Here is an 18,754-nt window from a genome sequence, read left to right as displayed (position 1 = left end):
GTGAATGTCTCTGAGGAGTGTCCTAAAATAATCAATTTTTGGCTTACTGATTACCCTCTTGAGCTCAGATTTAACAGATTTTATATTCTGTTCAGTATTAACATTTAACAGAAGGAACTGCATGTCATGGTCTGAGAGGCCATTGACTATTGGTTTTGTAATATAATTTTGTTCATTGGACTTTTCTATAAAGATATTATCAATGGCTGTTTGTGAGCAAGTGGCTATCCTAGTGGGGAACTTTACTGTGGGAATTAAGTTGAATGATAGTGTTACTAACTCAAATAAGTTCTTATTGGGAGAGTCTTTAAGGAAATCTACATTGAAATCACCAGCAACCACTATTTCTTTGTTTTTGGTTGTTAAATGGGCTAGTACAGCTTCAAGGTGGTTTACAAACAGATTAAAGTTACCTGCAGGTGCTCGATATACAGTTAATATTATGAAAGATTTTTTTGTGAAATTCTAATTATGTTGCACATGCTTCCATATGCTGTTCTAGGCAAAATTTATGAATGTCTATGTTCTTAAATTTATGACAGTTCCTGATGAATGTGGCAACTCCTCCTTTCTCCATTTCTGATCTACAAAAGTGAGATGCTAACCTAAACCCTGTAACACTTAAAAGTTCTATACCAGTGGTCACATGATGTTCCGAGAGGCAGATTATGTCAGCTGGGTTTGAAGACTCTAATTCATCAATACAGATAGTTAATTCATTAATTTTGTTTCTCAGTCCTCGAATATTTTGATGCAATAAAGATAGCTGACATTTCACATTGACTGAGTTAAAATTGGGTGGAGTTAAAATATCTGCTGACAGTTGAAAATTCTTAACCAATGGCTGTTTATGTTGATGTAATAACCTGGAATTATGTTTTTTGATTTCTTTCTCAAACTGAAGGTTAGTCTCAGTTCTAACCTCTCTTAAAATTTGCTTTCTTTCTGTCCTCCCTAGCCTAAAAAAGGGTCTTTTCTGAATTCTATAACCACTGGTATTTTACCACTCATGACAGTGCCTCCCCCCTTTAACTTCCCTGCTATTTCCCCAGCCAATTTACCCTTCCCCTTCCTGTTGAGGTGAAGGCCATGCCTAGTATAATCCCACCTACTGATAGAATCAACATGAACCACACCAATGTGTGACCCCGCACCCGACATGAGCAGCCGTTCCAGCTCCAAATTAACTCTCTTGACAGAAGAGTTCAAATGAGGTCGGTCATGGCGCCCAAGAACAGATACAAACTCAACACTGGTATGCTTCGATGCTGATGCAATCTTCGCCAGGTCACCCTCTATACTGTACCCAGGATCTGTGTCAATACTGTTACCTGCCCCACCCACTATAACCACGGTGTCTTCCTTAGTGAAATCTTTGCAAAGTGATCCTAAATCCTCTGTCACCTGCTCCAGACCAGCACTAGGTTTAAAAAAATTGGTGACCTGGTATTCTGATCCTAGTTCATCCTGCAAGAGTTGGCCAACACCTCTTCCATGGGAACTACCTAACAACAACACTTTCTTTCTCTTTACTGATTTCCCTACATTCTTACTTTTCAATTTGCTGCTGAAAGTTTGTTGTGCCCTGTCTACACCTGTAACTGCTTGAGGCTCACCAGCTTCTAACTGAAGCAACAGGTCAAATCTATTTTCCACATTCACCATAAAGCTGTCAGACAAAGTTCTAGGCCTGTTCCTCCTGTTGCCTGTCGCCACTTCCCACCTCTCTTTACCCTTCTCCCTCCTTAACCTGTCAAGATCTCCCCTGGCCTTGTCTAACTCAGCCTGAAGGGCAGCAAATTTCCCCTCCTGTTCCAGTATCTTCCTATCTCTACTACAAATCCTACAAAACCACTGATGAGTCTCATTTACTTCCCCTATTCCCACGCCACTACAGTCACCCACATGGACAAAACTACAGCACCCATCACACCAAAGCCCCGACCTAACAATTCTACGGCAAGTCAAGCACTTTTCACTCATGATAAACGTAATAGTTTATTAAGAATAAGTCAGTTAAATTACAGATAAACACGAAAATATGGTTACACAAATTTGGCCTATACGCAACTGTGTGTAAACAAAAACAAAAGTGCAAAGTTTCTGAAACAACAAGTTAAACTTTACGCTACTTTTCGGAAATGCTAGTTAAATAATGAAGAGGTACGCTAAGTTAAATTGCTGGAGGGAGCAAGGAACAACTAAACGAAATTCTATAGATTTGCTGCAGCAGAACGTAAACACAAAATACGACTGTACGGTCTTTTCGCGTTTTCTGCTATATTACGTAAAGAAAAATGAAACCTTTAATGGTACACTTAAACGGCACACTAATACACTTATTTACCACGTAATCAGTACTAATCTATATGTTTTATAATCTAAAATAACTTATCTTTACGAGAACACCAAAACTCGCGCTAGTCGCCTGGCTGCAGGGCTATGTTTTCTTTATGTAAGTAGGCTGTTTATGTTTTCTTTATGTAAGTAGGCTGTTTAGGTTCTTATATTGGTAACGCCGCCGCCACGTAGCGCTCTCTGTATGAAAATCACTGGCTGTGCTGTGTGCAGTCTGTGGCTAGTTTGCATTGTTGTCTGCCATTGTAGAGCGGCAGCTGGATGTGAACAGCGCGTAGCGTTGCGCAGTTAGAGATGAGCCGCCAGCAGTGGTGGATGTGTGGAAGGAGATGGCGGAGTTTTGATAGTTTGTAATACTGGATGTCAATTATGAATATTAAGGTAAATACATTGTTTGTTCTCTATTAAAATCTTTCATTTGCTAACTATCCCTATCAGTAGTTAGTGCCTTCAGTAGTTTGAATCTTTTAGTTGGCTGGCAGTAGTGGCGCTCGCTGTATTGCAGTAGTTCGAGTAATGAAGATTTTTGTGAGGTAAGTTATTTGTGAAAGGTATAGTTTAATGTTACTCAGGGCCATTCCTTTGCAGGGATCTTTGATAGTCAGATTGCGTTGCGCTAAAAAATATTGTGTGTCAGTTTAAGCACAGTCTTGTATAATTGCTCTAAGGGGACGTTTCATCTTGTACAAATTGTTCAAAGGGGACGTTTCATACGGCGACCCTGCCAGGATAACATTTCCTTCCACACATCCACCACTGCTGGCGGCTCACCTCTAACTGCGCAACGCTACGCGCTGTTCACATCCAGCTGCCCCTCTACAATGGCAGACAACAATGCAAACTAGCCACAGACTGCACACAGCACAGCCAGTGATTTTCATACAGAGCGCTACGTAATGTTACCAATAAGAAAATATAAGGGGGGTACACGCCTACTTTGTGTACCATGTGTTTGGCAAGCACAAGGAGCCCTACCTAATATGGTATTTGCTTATACAATTTAACACATCGGTACCATATTTCTCTAACACACAAATTACACAGCTATCTGATCATTTAACAGAGAAACAAACATCTTTTTACTACGTCAGTGACACATGTTTACGCAATTATAGAGTTGGATTACTTCACACTTAAGAAATTGTATTTTGTCTGTATTTTTTGCACTGTTCATATTTTTTTGGAACCATTGTGATACTATGAGAGCTTTGAATGATGTATTTGGTATGAGATCATGATTTTTAAAGTACGTTTGAGGTAGATGACACTATTTAAATGAGCAGAGAATTCTTTTTAGGTTTTGAAATTATTGCAGAAAGCTACGACGTTTTTGAGATTTGACTGAGGTGTTATGATGTTATTTTTACGACGACGATGTGTATTATGCTGTTGAGGTATGTTTATGATCAATAAGCTAATGCTATATGAGTTATTTGATTATGCTAAGAATGTCGACGAATATGTATATATGTAACAAGGTAAGGAATAATGAGTAGTGTTTAGGGACTCTTGACTTGTGAAAAAGGATGTTGGAAACCAAGAATCGTACTTTAAGAGTTATGAAATGTGTGTGTAGATGCGTGAATGTATCACAATGCCGGCGAAAATTTTTTGGACACTGTTATATTCATAAGATTTTGTTTCTACACATTTGCAACGCAAATTCTTGACCTGTGAAATTTTGTATATGAGACTGTCACTGTAGCGGAAACTTCTGTCGTAAATTTTTCCGTAACAAAGTTAAGTGACCACCTACACGTGCGTCGTCAGCACACAGCTGTGTCAGACACCTGGAGAACAAGCCACTAGGGTGTGTCTTTCCGGAAGCACAGGTAGAAAAAAAGGAGAGGCCATTAAACTCGCTGTTGACATTCCTTTGTAGAGGGCATCGCTAATGCGACACGCTCGTTACTTGAAAACATATGGTTACTCATACTTTATGCTAATTACTGAAATGCTTATGAATTGATGGGAAATATTCGTACATCTGCGCACCTGATTACGACAAGTGTCTTTCTACGAGAGTTGAGAGCTACTAACTTATGAAATGTCACATGACTATTGAATGATATTTTTATGCTTTGCTTTTCGTAGTTGCTTATTTCATTTAATATCTGGTTTCCAGCTGTGTTGCAGCACTAGTTTTATAAAATAAACTTAGATGCATTTGCTAATGTGAACACTTTCTGTCAACAGATCCATTAAATAATAATTTTAAGATCCACATTCTTTAAAAAAGGAGCACTTGGAAAGGAAAGAACAATAAGAAGGAACTAGTAACACTAACACATAATTTTCTTTTCAAGTATATGGTAATATTTTTTTTACAATAAGTTGTTGTGGTGCACCACTTTAATTACATAGACATTAAGATGTGAATAGACATTTCGCTTGTCTGCATTGTTGTTTTTACTGTAATATTTTTTCTGCTTGAGCTATGTCATGTTTAGATATAAGTTGCTGCTGTTTGCCAGGCATAGTGTTATTGAATTTAACTTTGTATTACTCTGTTAAGCTAGTTTTACTACTGATTTATTTTTAGTTGCTGCACATTGGCTCATATTAGTTGTAGTGCTGCAATTGCTTTGCCTATTTAAATTTTTTGTCATTGATGTTTGTATTAATTGTTTTATGTGATGCTGCATTGCCTCGTCCCTTAGTTTAGCATCTGAGCTCAGTAGATTTAAGTTAGCTTAAGAGGGGGTAGACTATATAAGAAACTAACTATCATGACTTGGAAGAAATGTATTGAGAAGCTATATGAAAATGGTTTGGGCGAAAAAGAAGGATACTGTACAGTGGAGAAAAACTATTTTTGACAGAGGATGTGAACAGAATACAGAAGGCAGGCTTAGATAGGACTTTTGGGAATAATGATGAATGAAGGGAGATCTCCAAGAAGCAAAGAAAGTTTTGTTTGCAAAATAGTGCAATGAAACAAACCCTGTCCTTTCCTTTGGTGTTATCCCACTATGTGTTTGGGTACCCGTGTGTAATTATGTTCTTCCTGTCTTTATATGTTTATCTGATAAGACTTATGTTGTAGAATTTTTCTAATACTCAGCTACATTCACTATGATGAGGAATACTGTTATCCTCAAATATACATTGCATTAATAATATGGTATTTTGTTTGTAAAGATGTTTAGACATTATTTATTCTGTTTTGTTTTAATGCTCATGTGTAAAGTTGATGTTTCAATAATTATTCTGATCTTTTATGTATTTACTTATGTCATAATTCCTGTAACACTGACGTATATGTTTATTTCTATTCTTTTGTAAAGCCCCTATTACTACAAATGTTATCTGTATTGTTATGTTCTTTAATGATGTACTTTGTACCTTTGTAATTGTATTCTTATGTTATAAAATTGTAATTGACACCAGTTCATCATATTATTAACTTGTAAGTTCCATTTCACTGCACACGTCTCTGTTGGTCATAGTATATGGACAATATGTGAGAAGTAGGGACTGCTAGTGTTTGCACGTGTGTTAATAATTCAGCAAGGGACTGGATAACAGCATTGCTGGTTCCAAGGACAATTCCAAAAACTTTGTGAGTGCACAAGTGGTGGTTATGGACTTGCTACATTATCCGCAAGACTCTTCATTGGTGATTGTGCACCTGCACAGTCACAGCAGATGGCTGCTGGCCTTCTCTACAAGGACTACAGTGGGTCTGCATCTCTGGTGGCCCACCAATACCACAATCTCTACCAGGACTACAGTGGGTCTGCTCTGTGATGACCTACCTACCAATATTCGTCAGAACTTCGAATGACTCTGCTGTGGGTTTGCTCTGTTGTGGCCCATTACCTGTCAGCATGTCAAGAGTCAGCACTGTCTTTCTGTTGGAAGGACAACACTACTTCTTCAAGACTGCATGGAAATCCACTACTTCTGTGTGCAATTTTTTTTACTAATGAGACTTTGTAAAAAAAAAACTGTAATTACTATTATGATGATCAGGACTGTCTTTATGGACTGTGAGAAAATTTTAGCTTTTGACCAACATTGTATTAATAAGTATGTGCATTTGATATCTTTCTTACTGTAATTATGAAAAAAATTTTTAAATCTGTATTGGCCACTGCCGAACAAAATTTGTAAAATTTTTTGTGGGGAGCATGGGGGCTATGTAAGTAGGCTGTTTATGTTTTCTTTATGTAAGTAGGCTGTTTATGTTTTCTTTATGTAAGTAGGCTGTTTAGGTTCTTATATTGGTAAGGCCGCCGCCACGTAGCGCTCTCTGTATGAAAATCACTGGCTGTGCTGTGTGCAGTCTGTGGCTAGTTTGCATTGTTGTCTGCCATTGTAGAGCGGCAGCTGGATGTGAACAGCGCGTAGCGTTGCGCAGTTAGAGATGAGCCGCCAGCAGTGGTGGATGTGTGGAAGGAGATGGCGGAGTTTTGATAGATTGTAATACTGGATGTCAATTATGAATATTAAGGTAAATACATTGTTTGTTCTCTATTAAAATCTTTCATTTGCTAACTATCCCTATCAGTAGTTAGTGCCTTCAGTAGTTTGAATCTTTTAGTTGGCTGGCAGTAGTGGCGCTCGCTGTATTGCAGTAGTTCGAGTAATGAAGATTTTTGTGAGGTAAGTTATTTGTGAAAGGTATAGTTTAATGTTACTCAGGGCCATTCCTTTGCAGGGATCTTTGATAGTCAGATTGCGTTGCGCTAAAAAATATTGTGTGTCAGTTTAAGCACAGTCTTGTATAATTGTTCTAAGGGGACGTTTCATCTTGTACAAATTGTTCAAAGGGGACGTTTCACGATGACAAATTTATAGAACTCCAGTAGCAAGAGAAGAAGCACTTACATTTTCTTGTACACAAGTGCAACGCGCCTGTCATTTCTTTCCACGAATAAGTCTCTAACTCGGCCTATAAAGATCTGATCACTGGCTAGCTCTCCAAGTAGTGTCTTTTCTATTGCTAACATGCTCAAACACGACAGTCGGATGTTGGACACTGAATTCCTTAAATAATTCTTCACTCGTTTAAGAGCTTGCTGTAGTTGCGGGTAGGGTCAAACGCCCAGTTGTTTCTTCATAAACATAGTCTAAACCATTGTTGACAGTGTACTTTAAGAGGATTCTTGGAGATAAGTGTTTTTTCTCATCAGCGTATATGTTGCACAGCTCATTTTCAAGTTGTTCTTGTTTGAAAAAAGGGTACTGTTCTAATAAGTGAAGCAGTTTCATCTTTGAGAATTGTATTTGATAGTTCGGGAAACACTTTTAGTTCAAAAGTTCAGCAAACTGAATCTGGGGAAAGTCTTGAAACCTTCTTTCCATCTGAACAATTTGCAAATCCAATATCTCGTAAGTTAGTGCCCTGAGAGATGTCTTTTGACTGTCACAGAATGATAAGTTGCCATTCAAACACAAGCTGCATTTAATGCATTCATCAACGAATGTTTCCGTTCTTAACTGTCGTAAGTTTCTCAAAACAGGTCTTATTTCGTCGTGGCAGAATGTTATACTGACAGATTTTGACTGAAGAACATTAAAGAGATGATCAACATAAACAAAGCACCCTCGGTAGAAGCAAAAAAAAGGAGACAAACGTAGGATCATCCATCCGTCGTTTCAATCCCACAGCACAACTCAAAGATTCTGAGTCCCACTGACAGTCTGTATCATCAAATATTTAATTAAAAACACTATATAGCCCTGCGAAATTACTAGATGTTGTTGAAACTGCCCTGGAACGAGTGTTGCTTGCATGTGGCAGTTTAAACCCTTTTTCAGTTTGCAATACAGTTCGTTTTGATGATTTGCTGAAAAACGAATGGAATACAGTAAGATCACTTACAAACATGCGTACTTGCCGTATGATTTTGAAGGCATGTAACAGTACCAAATTCAGTCGGTGTGCGTAACAATGAATAAACAGCGCATAGGGACAGAACTGCTTCACCAATTGTTGCCTGCGATTACTGAAGCGCCATCATATGTTTGAATAACCACTTTTCCTTCCACATTCCATTCTTTCAATACTGCATGAATAATGCTTGACAAACCTTCCTCAATTTTGTCTGCGATACAGTACCTGAATATTATACAGATTTGACTCTTGCATGACACGTCTAATGTTTCATCAGCCTGAATCGAAATGAAACTGCAGTTCTGAATTTTAGATTTTATTTTCTCATTAACTGCCAGAGTTATGATTTCTATTACATCATTCTGTATATCTGGAGAAGTTCCTTTAAAGGTTGAAGATGATGACAGATACTCTCGGATTAACTGCTCTCCTTGGGCTAGTAAATCCAACAATTGCAGATAGTTACCTTTGTTGCTGGAGGATGCGTCTTCTCGATGGCCGCGAAAGGCTAGTTCTTGTTTACAAAGTAATACAATTGCCTGAATAAGACGAGCCAATACTTTCCTGCTGGATGCAACTTGTTGTCGTATATTATTGCTATCAGACGAGCGGCTTCAGAAAGGGCGTTCTTATTCTACTTTTGCCCAATAACTGAAATGATTCTTTGTTCTGCCGGTGACGTTTTGATATCTGTTGCTTTTGTGCTTTCCTATCAAAGTTCTTTATTGTACAAATGCCCTCAATGCATCATTCCATTTCACCACCAAACAGAAGACATATATAACAATATAATCTGTTATTAACTGCATTCGCAGTCTGACAAACATACTTTTCCTACCAGGCTGTCCGAAAAGTGCGTTTTTGTTTGGCTTCACTTAAAACTACACTTAGTATAGGAGTAGGTTGTTTGTCCTCCAATTCGCACTTTTTTTCGTACGTTAATGTAGAAAAAGGTGTTTTTAATAAAAATTCTATAATGTGTTCAGTTGCTGGCTCACTCATGTTGGCGACACAACGAAAATAAGGACTAAAATCACACAAGAATGACTATGAACACAAATCGCGCGACCATTTCCGTGTTAAAAGCCAGCATAGAGGCGGCAGAGACTAGTCTCGATACCTGCTAGCAAGCGCAGCGCACAGGCCTTCGTGGAAGGGGAAGTGGAGGGGAGCCGAGAGTGCCTCTAACACAGCCAGGTAAGGGAAGAGAGGAAGAGACAGTGCAGTCGAGTAGAGGTGGGCCAAACGGTTATTATGGAGTAACCGTTATCACAGTTCCAGTTATTCTTTGATAACCGTTATCGTTAACGGTTATTAATGACTGCCAAGTTATTTTTCGCTAGCGAATACCGATAACTCCGACAGTTAAATAACGACATAGTTGGAATCCATCAGTTTAGTTATCAGTATAACTGCGAGTAGTGTGAAATAGCAGGAATGTCGTATGAATCGTGTCATAACCTCAGCTTATTAACTCCGGGTACATTTTAGTTGATGTTAGAACGATTATTAGTGTTTCAGATTATATGTTTGTAGGTTATCGGTCGCTATTAGAAATATTATCTTCGCAGCTGCGACAGAAAGTACGCGGAACTTCGCCAAACCACTGTTTAAGTAAAATGTTAACAACGTGCGTTTTTAAGTATGAAGTAATATGTAAATTGAGTACTGTAGGTTAAATTCGAAGCTTAATTTCTTGTGCTGCTCTCATAATAGAATAAAGTGTACAGCCTTGTAATACAACAAAAAATATGCGTAATGTGACAGATTCGTTTACTCTTGTGCTGTAAAAGCTAGTCCTATTGGGGAAAGTGTGAGTACGCTAATCCAAGTTTTATGTCAGATTTGGAAACTGCTCGATTTCTCCAGCTACAGCATGTTTATAGCATATGAAGACATGCAGATCGAAAAGGTTGACAGTGTTAAATTTCTGGGACTACAACTCGCTAATAAATTCAGTTGGGAAGGGCATACCACATTTTTTCATTCTATTATTTCATAAGGGAGCATATTCTGTGGTAACTTATCAAACGTAGCAAAAGTTTTTCACATGTAAAAGCGTGTAATAAAAATCGTTTGTGATATCAATTCAAGAACATCATGTAGGAACCTGTTCAAGGAACTTTGTATTCTAACTACTGCTTCCTAGTATATTTATTCCTTAATGAAATTTGTTACAAGTATTTCCAACCAATAGCTTAATACATAATATCAGTACTAGAAATGGGAACAGCAATCTACTTAAAGACCTAGAATCACTTACCTTGGTCCAAAAGGGGTCCAATATTCAGGAACATGCATTTTCAATAAACTGCCAGCAAGTCAGCAACCATTAAAAACTTGGTTTCAGATAAAGCACGGTTTACAGTGTGTTTGAAAGACTATTTGATACAGAAGTGTCTGATTCCACCCGTCATCAATATGCCGGAAATAGCTATTTTAAGTGTGTCTATGACGTTACTACATACACATGGCAGCAAACACGAAGATACATATAAATAATACAATAACATTTCCCACCAAAAATACAATCAAACCAACGGGACAACTGCGGGAAGTTGGGGGTCTTTGAGTGAGGATAAGCTAGTAAAAAAAACACACCATGATCCCAAAACACAAAGTGAAGAACAAAAAGAAAAAAAATACAGCATTCTGCTACACCAACAAAAATCTGCATGAATCGGACACTTCCCTTGAACAATATAGGTCAACCATAGGTGACCATACCAAAACACCAATACCCACAACTAAAAGTACGAAAATTGGAATCGGACATTTCCCTTGACCTACATAGGTCAACATCAGATGATGATACTAAAACATCAGCACATACAACTATGAAAATGGGAATCAGTCATTTCCAGTGACCTATATAGGTCCACCACAGCTACTGATACCAAAAAACCAACACCTACAACTGCGAAAAATAAAACCACAATCCCAAAAGTCCACAAATCAATCATCCCTACATAAATTAAATCACATCCAATACTTCATAAATACACAAAACATCACAGCTAGAAAAAAAATAATAATTACCACCAGCAAATTCCGGCACTGCAACCTAGATCGACACACACAAAAACCAACTCATAAACACCGTGCCGTAATGACATTCACACACCACAACACCTTTACGTCGAAGCAGACGGGTGGAATCAGATGCTTCCATTGACCGCTCCTTCTACTCTGTAGATGAATATCGTAACAGAGAGTGATAGACCAACTTAGATAAAAATTCTGCTATATTTCAGTTTTGACAGCACTTGGTTGCAACAGTCAAGATCGGGTATTCTCTGTATGATAAATTTATTGAAAGTGCGTATCTGTGTTTTATTCTGACAGTGTATCAATTGTGTAAATATTAGCAGTTACTGTGATATATTCACATATTTTGACAATCTCCTGACATATGATGATGATAATAATTATTATATTCCACTGTATTATGTTATACGTTCTGACATGTTATTTGTCATTCGCGACGGCCAGCGGCTATTTCCGAAGAAGTATGTAAATATTTGTTCGCTCCAGTAACTATCGTCTCTGTAATATCACCGGGGTCTAAGACTGGAGTCACTGTATCAGGAACACAGACACACAGTTATTCCGTTACCAACTTCCAGGTCAGTTGTAATGGTAGTCCGATAACTGCCAGAGAGCGAGAACTGTGAGACAATAACGATAACTGCCAGAGGAAAATACCTATCTCTGACAGTTATTTCCATAGTCGCTCGAATTCCTTATGGTACCTCTCTTTATACAACCCGTCCAAGCTAAATTGACATATGAGGCGGTGGCTTAAGGGAACGACCGTACTTGTTAATGCATGTACTGCAGCTTCTATCAGCCACCGCTCGGACATTAATCTTATTTAATTGTTTGTGCTAAAAGTAACGAAGGCGCGCGATATAGTACACAGTTCTTATCAACAGATGGCGCGCAGTCTCACAGTTATTCCCATCGCCTATAGAACGCCTTCCAAATAGTCTATCCTCCCCTTAGTTCCTAGCCAGTTCTCCGATGAGTTGACGGGAAAGCGTAGTACGATCTTCGGTCAACAGATGGCGCGAGGCACTGTTGACATTAGACAGTTATTGAAATAACTGCCTGTATCAGAGGAACGGTTATCGCAGTAACCGTTAGTTTTCAGTAACCGGTTATTTCTATCAGTTACGTTATTTTTTGCCACTTCTACAGTAGAGTTGGGCAACACGATTCTTTTTCCCGATTCGATTCCTACGATTCAATCTCACATTGCGAATCGATTCCTACGATTCGTTCACGATTCATTCTAGTCTGCGATGGCACGATTCTTACGGAATGCAAAAAGTTCTACATCTTACTCACAGATGGCAGGACATGTCTGAAATTGTCGATGGGGTTAGAATCGAACTGTGTCATGATAATATATGCCATAAATAGTTTATTTATGAGTAAACTTGCAAATGACGTTACAAGTGTGATTCTCGATTTATACGTCACGTTTGATTTGATTGCATCTATTGTTTTATTTCAGTATGCCAGGAAAGAGGAGTCGATTTGTGCGAAAGGTGGTGCAAAATTACGTGGTATGCCAGTTTGGTTTTGTGGCTTGAACGTATCTAACTACGGACGTCTGTTTTAAAGTAACAAAATCTAGCAGTGAGGCAGACGCGATGTGGCTCATATCATTCTATGTTTTTCTGTGCTAAGATGTCTTTCCAAGTCCACATCACTCTTGCAATTCATAACGCAGCTGACAGCCCTTCCACAAGGCAAATTTAGCTTAACTTTCATTTCGTCTAAATACGAAGCATAGGTATTTTGCTTTTAATTTGTCTGAGAACTTGCCACTGGCACAACTATTTACATGAGAAGACGACACTGCCAAGTGTCACCTTGGTTTTCACGCGTAATATTACGGCCCACGAACTTCGTTTGTTCGTTTCGAACTTCCTTTGTTGACACGCGTCCTCCACTTGACTGCCATCTGGCGGCCGTAATCATTCAGCACGACTTCGCATGATTCGGAAGTTGCCTTCGAAGCATAGCGTACTAAGAATCGATGAATCGTTGGAACTTGGAATCGTCACGACTCGGAAACACACAATCGTTCTTACGATTCTTTTGAACGACGATTCGTCAGTATCATGATTTGATTCTTACGATTCTTTATTTAGAGTCGTTCAAATGAACGACTCATTCACGAATCGCCACAACTCTACTCTACAGTCGAGTTTCAAGCAGGCAGATACACCGATACTCAGGGTGCGGCGAGGGCTACAAAACTGATGTCTTCGCACATTGAGAGCTCTTAGTAGAAAGTTGTTTATATTTTTGTTATGAATTACTATTGCATCTTTTTTAAGCACGTATACAGGGGAGACTAAGTCTCAGTCTCCCCTCACGTTACGCCACTGCTGTGCTATTCTGTGGCTAAAAGCCAGACTCGTAAAAGACTCCCAGTCGCCAGGAAACGTAATGTTATAACCAGCCTGCTTCATAAAAGAGCATTTACCAGTATTTTATTCGTGATCCAAGCTTGTATGATCACAAAACGTAAAAACACATGAGCCACCCTCTTGACTGTGTCACACTTCCTGATCCCATCTTCTATCATAGACATCAGCTTTTCGAAACAGGCCGTGTCCATCCACACGAAGTTCCGAAATTCTTGCGGATCTTCAGGCCTCAGTTCTTTCTTAACCAATGAATATAATCCCCCATGTCTTCGTCCCTTCTTTTCAACCAGGGTCGAACTCAACAACGTCTGGCTTTTTGTTTTCATCGTCGTTCTGCCCTAATCCGAAGATTTACTGTCACTGCCAGGGCAATAGCTCCGAAAACAAGTGGGTCCACTACGTGCAAAATGCTGTATAAATGTATAAACCAAGTGTTGTAATGTAAAACTAACCGTTGAGTCTGTAATTCAGAACGGTATAACCTACATAAGAGACTAACAATTAATTTAATAATGATAAAAAACAATTTCTTATTAAACAGGAAGGCAACGGCCTTGCCGCAGTGGATACACTGGTTCCCGTGAGATCACCGAAGTAAAGCGCTGTTGGGCGTGGCCGGCACTTGGATGGGTGACCATCCAGGCCGCCATGCGCTGTTCCCATTTTTCGTGGTGCACTCAGCCTCGTGATGCCAATTGAGGAGCTACTCGACAGAATAGTAGCGGCTTCGGTCAAAGAAAACCATCATAACAACCGGGAGAGCGGTGTGCTGACCCCACACCCCTCCTATCCGCATCATCCACTGAGGATGACACGGCGGTCGGATGGTCCCGATAGGCCACTCGTGGCCTGAAGGCGGAGTGCTTTATTAAACAGGAACCTTGCGTTCCCATAAATGATTTGACGTTCCAGTTTGTCACTCGGTCCCCCTTGTGATTCGCGCGGTAGAACGAACGACTTTATAGCAGATCAGTCAGTCCTGTTTGCGTTTCGCGCGTTATTACCGTCTACTGCGCATGTGCGCCGGGTAATCGCGCGTGGATGGTGTAATGGGTGAAATGAACCAGCCTGTAGTCACAGATATGCACGCTTGGGGCGCTGGTGCATAGGTGTACGGTTTAGGTGCATTGTGTAATAGGGGCTTCACTTGTGTCACAGGTAGCCCACATACCGTGTCGTTTGTGACAAGTATCAGAGCCTCGTCTTAACTGCCCAGCGTAGCCGTCTTTGACTTATACAGTGGCCAGGCGGGCCTAAACAATGATCGTGTGCGCAGCGGAACACAATGGTAATCTAGAACCGCTAAGCTGTAGCGCTGCCTCTCGGAGATAATTGGGAAGATTTGTAGGGGAGATGGGTGAGATTAGACGGCTGCGCTGCTCGTCACGTTATCCTGTCCCTGGCGCGGAGGGCGATTACGAAACTCGTATTATACCGGGCGTCCGTCCGACGCGGCCCGCTGGCCGGCGTTAATAACGCGGCCCCCGGGCGCTTTCTCTAGCGTGACCGTTATTATGTCTTTATCTCCGCAAGTTTGTTAAGACCAATTTACAGGCTAACAGTTTCCAGGACGATAGTTCTCGATTGTGATCGGGATCGTAAAGCACTGCGTATCTGATCAGAAGCAACTGCTCGAATGCAACTGCACACAACTTTGCTTCTTTATGTGCACAGTGTCTCAAAAACAGACGCCACATTTCACATTTTTACTACAGGGCTACTGTATGTTGTAGAAATACACTCGACCTGACACCTCATTAGATACCGCACATAGCGAAGCTTTATTAGGCTACTTCAAATTCGAGTAACGACTGCGAGGTAGAGCGTATTCTGTTTTGTTTATTCGTTGTTTTATCGTGATGGTGACGTCACGAGAGAAATATTTTTGTCTACCACAGTTCGTACAGTTTCATGAGAAAAGTACAGGGCTATTACAAATGATTGAAGCGATTTCATAAATTCACTGTAGCTCCATTCATTGACATATGGTCACGCCACACTACAGATACGTAGAAAATCTCATAAAGTTTTGTTCGGCTGAAGCCGCACTTCAGGTTCTGCCGCCAGAGCGCTCGGGAGCGCAGTGAGAAAAAATGGCGACAGGAGCCGAGAAAGTGAATGTCATGCTTGAAATGCACTCACATCAGTCAGTCATAACAGTGCAACGACACTTCAGGACGAAGTTCAACAAAGATACACCAACTGCTAACTCCATTCGGCGATAGCATGCGCAGTTTAAAGCTTCTGGATGCCTCTGTAAGGGGAAATCAACGGGCCGGCCTGCAGTGAGCGAAGAAACGGTTGAACTCGTGCGGGCAAGTTTCACGCGTAGCCCGCGGAAAATTGGCTCATACCACAACTGGAGACCGACAGCGCCGACTTCATCTTTCAACAGGATGGTGCTCCACCGCACTTCCGTCATGATGTTCGGCATTTCTTAAACAGGAGATTGGAAAACCGATGGATCGGTCGTGGTGGAGATCATGATCAGCAATTCATGTCATGGCCCCCACGCTCTCCCGACTTCACCCCATGCGATTTCTTTCTCTTGGGGTTATGTGAAAGATTCAGTGTTTAAACCTCCTCTACCAAGAAACGTGCCAGAACTGCGAGCTCGCATCAACGATGCTTTCGAACTCATTGATGGGGACATGCTGCGCCGAGTGTGGGAGAAACTTGATTATCGGCTTGATGTCTGCCGAATCACTGAAGGGGCACGTATCGAACATTTGTGAATGCCTAAAAAAACTTTTTGAGTTTTTGTATGTGTGTGCAAAGCATTGTGAAAGTATCTCAAATTATAAAGTTATTGTAGTGCTGTGTAATCGCTTCAATCATTTGTAATAACCCTGTATACGTCCTACACCGATTTGTTGCAAGAATACAAAGGAAATGAAATTCATCTGTGAAAGAGGTCGTAAGGAACCTCATATTTGCATATAAGAGCGTGTTTTACTATATCTCCAGTTTTGCTGTTTCACATACGTAAAGTGAACGTGTCAGCACTGCAGTACATATGGAGTAAGGAGCCAGCGGTAGGTTCCCATGCTGGCTAGCAGAGGCAGTTGGCCATCTGGCGCTTTGAGAGCCAATGGGATCAAGTGACGATGCAGAAATTGCTCGTGACGTCAGCGAACAGATATGTAGGGAAAGTAAATTTGTTCTGGCGTGTATCGAGTAATTGTTATTAAGAAATATTTGCAAACAAAAGTTGCCTCTTGCCACTCAAACATTAGGAGACGTCTACAGGTCACAAATACCACCTCTCAGTAGATTTACAGTGCCAGGAAACGTTGATCATCATCATCATCATCATTTAAGACTGATTATGCCTTTCAGCGTTCAGTCTGTCACTATGTTGCCATCCTGTGAGAATATGCATCCTAAGTACTTGAAACCGTCCACCTGTTCTAACTTTGTTCCTCCTATTTGGCACTCTATCCGTTTATACAGGGTGATTCAAAAAGAATACCACAACTTTAGGAATTTAAAACTCTGCAATGACAAAAGGCAGAGCTAAGCACTATCTGTCGGCGAATTAAGGGAGCTATAAAGTTTCATTTAGTTGTACATTTGTTCGCTTGAGGCGCTGTTGACTAGGCGTCAGCGTCAGTTGATGCTAAGATGGCGACCGCTCAACAGAAAGCTTTTTGTGTTATTGAGTATGGCAGAAGTGAATCGACGACAGTTGTTCAGCGTGCATTTCGAACGAAGTATGGTGTTAAACCTCCTGATAGGTGGCGTATTAAACGTTGGTATAAACAGTTTACAGAGAATGGGTGTTTGTGCAAAGGGAAAAGTTCTGGACGGCCGAGAACGAGTGATGAAAATGTAGCACGCATCCAGCAAGCATTTGTTCGCAGCCCAGGAAAATCGACTCGCAGAGTTAGCAGAGAGCTGCAAATTCCACAATCAACTGTATGGAGAGTCCTACGAAAAAGGCTAGTTATGAAACCATATCGTCTGAAATTGGTTCAAGCACTGTCTGCAGCTGATAAGATTAAAAGAATCGATTTCTGTGATTTTATCCTTGCTAAAATGGAAACAGATGAATCTTTCGTTTCAAAGATTGTGTTTAGTGATGAAGCAACTTTCCACACTAACGGGAAAGTCAACCGTCACAATGTCTGTATATGGGGCACTGAGAATCCGCGGGAAACAACTCAGTATGAACGTGACTCGCCTAAGGTGAACGTTTTCTGTGCCATTTCAGCCAATAAAGTTTTTGGTCCCTTTTTCTTCGAAGGTGCTACTGTAACTGGACTACAGTATCTGGAGATGTTAGAGAATTGGCTGTTCCCTCAGCTCGAACAAGAAGCACAACAATTCATATTTCAGCAGGATGGAGCGCCACCACATTGGCACTTATCTGTCCGTAACTACCTGAACGTCAACTACCCGAGGCGATGGATCGGCCGCCAGGCAGCCCGTGACAGAGCACTTCATCACTGGCCTCCAAGAAGCCCTGATCTTACCCCCTGCGATTTTTTCTTATCGGGGTATGTTAAGGATATGATGTTTCGGCCACCTCTCCCAGCCACCATTGATGATTTGAAACGAGAAATAACAGCAGCTATCCAAACTGTTACGCCTGATATGCTACAGAGAGTGTGGAACGAGTTGGAGTATCGGGTTGATATTGCTCGAGTGTCTGGAGGGGGCCATATTGAACATCTCTGAACTTGTTTTTGAGTGAAAAAAAACCTTTTTAAATACTCTTTGTAATGATGTATAACAGAAGGTTATATTATGTTTCTTTCATTAAATACACATTTTTAAAGTTGTGGTATTCTTTTTGAATCACCCTGTATTTCTTTCCCACTGACATTACTTTCGTTTTGGAGATGCTAATCTTCATACCATAGTCCTTACATTTCTGATCTAGCTCTGAAATATTACTTTGCAAACTTTCAATCGAATCTGCCATCACAACTAAGTCATCCGCATATGCAAGACTGCTTATTTTGTGTTCACATATCTTAATCTCACCCAGCCAGTCTATTGTTTTCAACATATGATCCATAAATAATACGAACAACAGTGGAGACAGGTTGCAGCCTTGTCTTACCCCTGAAACTACTCTGAACCATGAACTCAAATTACCGTCAAC

This window comes from Schistocerca cancellata, chromosome 2 (assembly GCF_023864275.1).
Source record: "Schistocerca cancellata isolate TAMUIC-IGC-003103 chromosome 2, iqSchCanc2.1, whole genome shotgun sequence".
In the NCBI taxonomy this organism is placed as follows: Eukaryota; Metazoa; Arthropoda; class Insecta; order Orthoptera; family Acrididae; genus Schistocerca; species Schistocerca cancellata.
Note: the sequence above shows the minus strand (reverse complement) of the source record.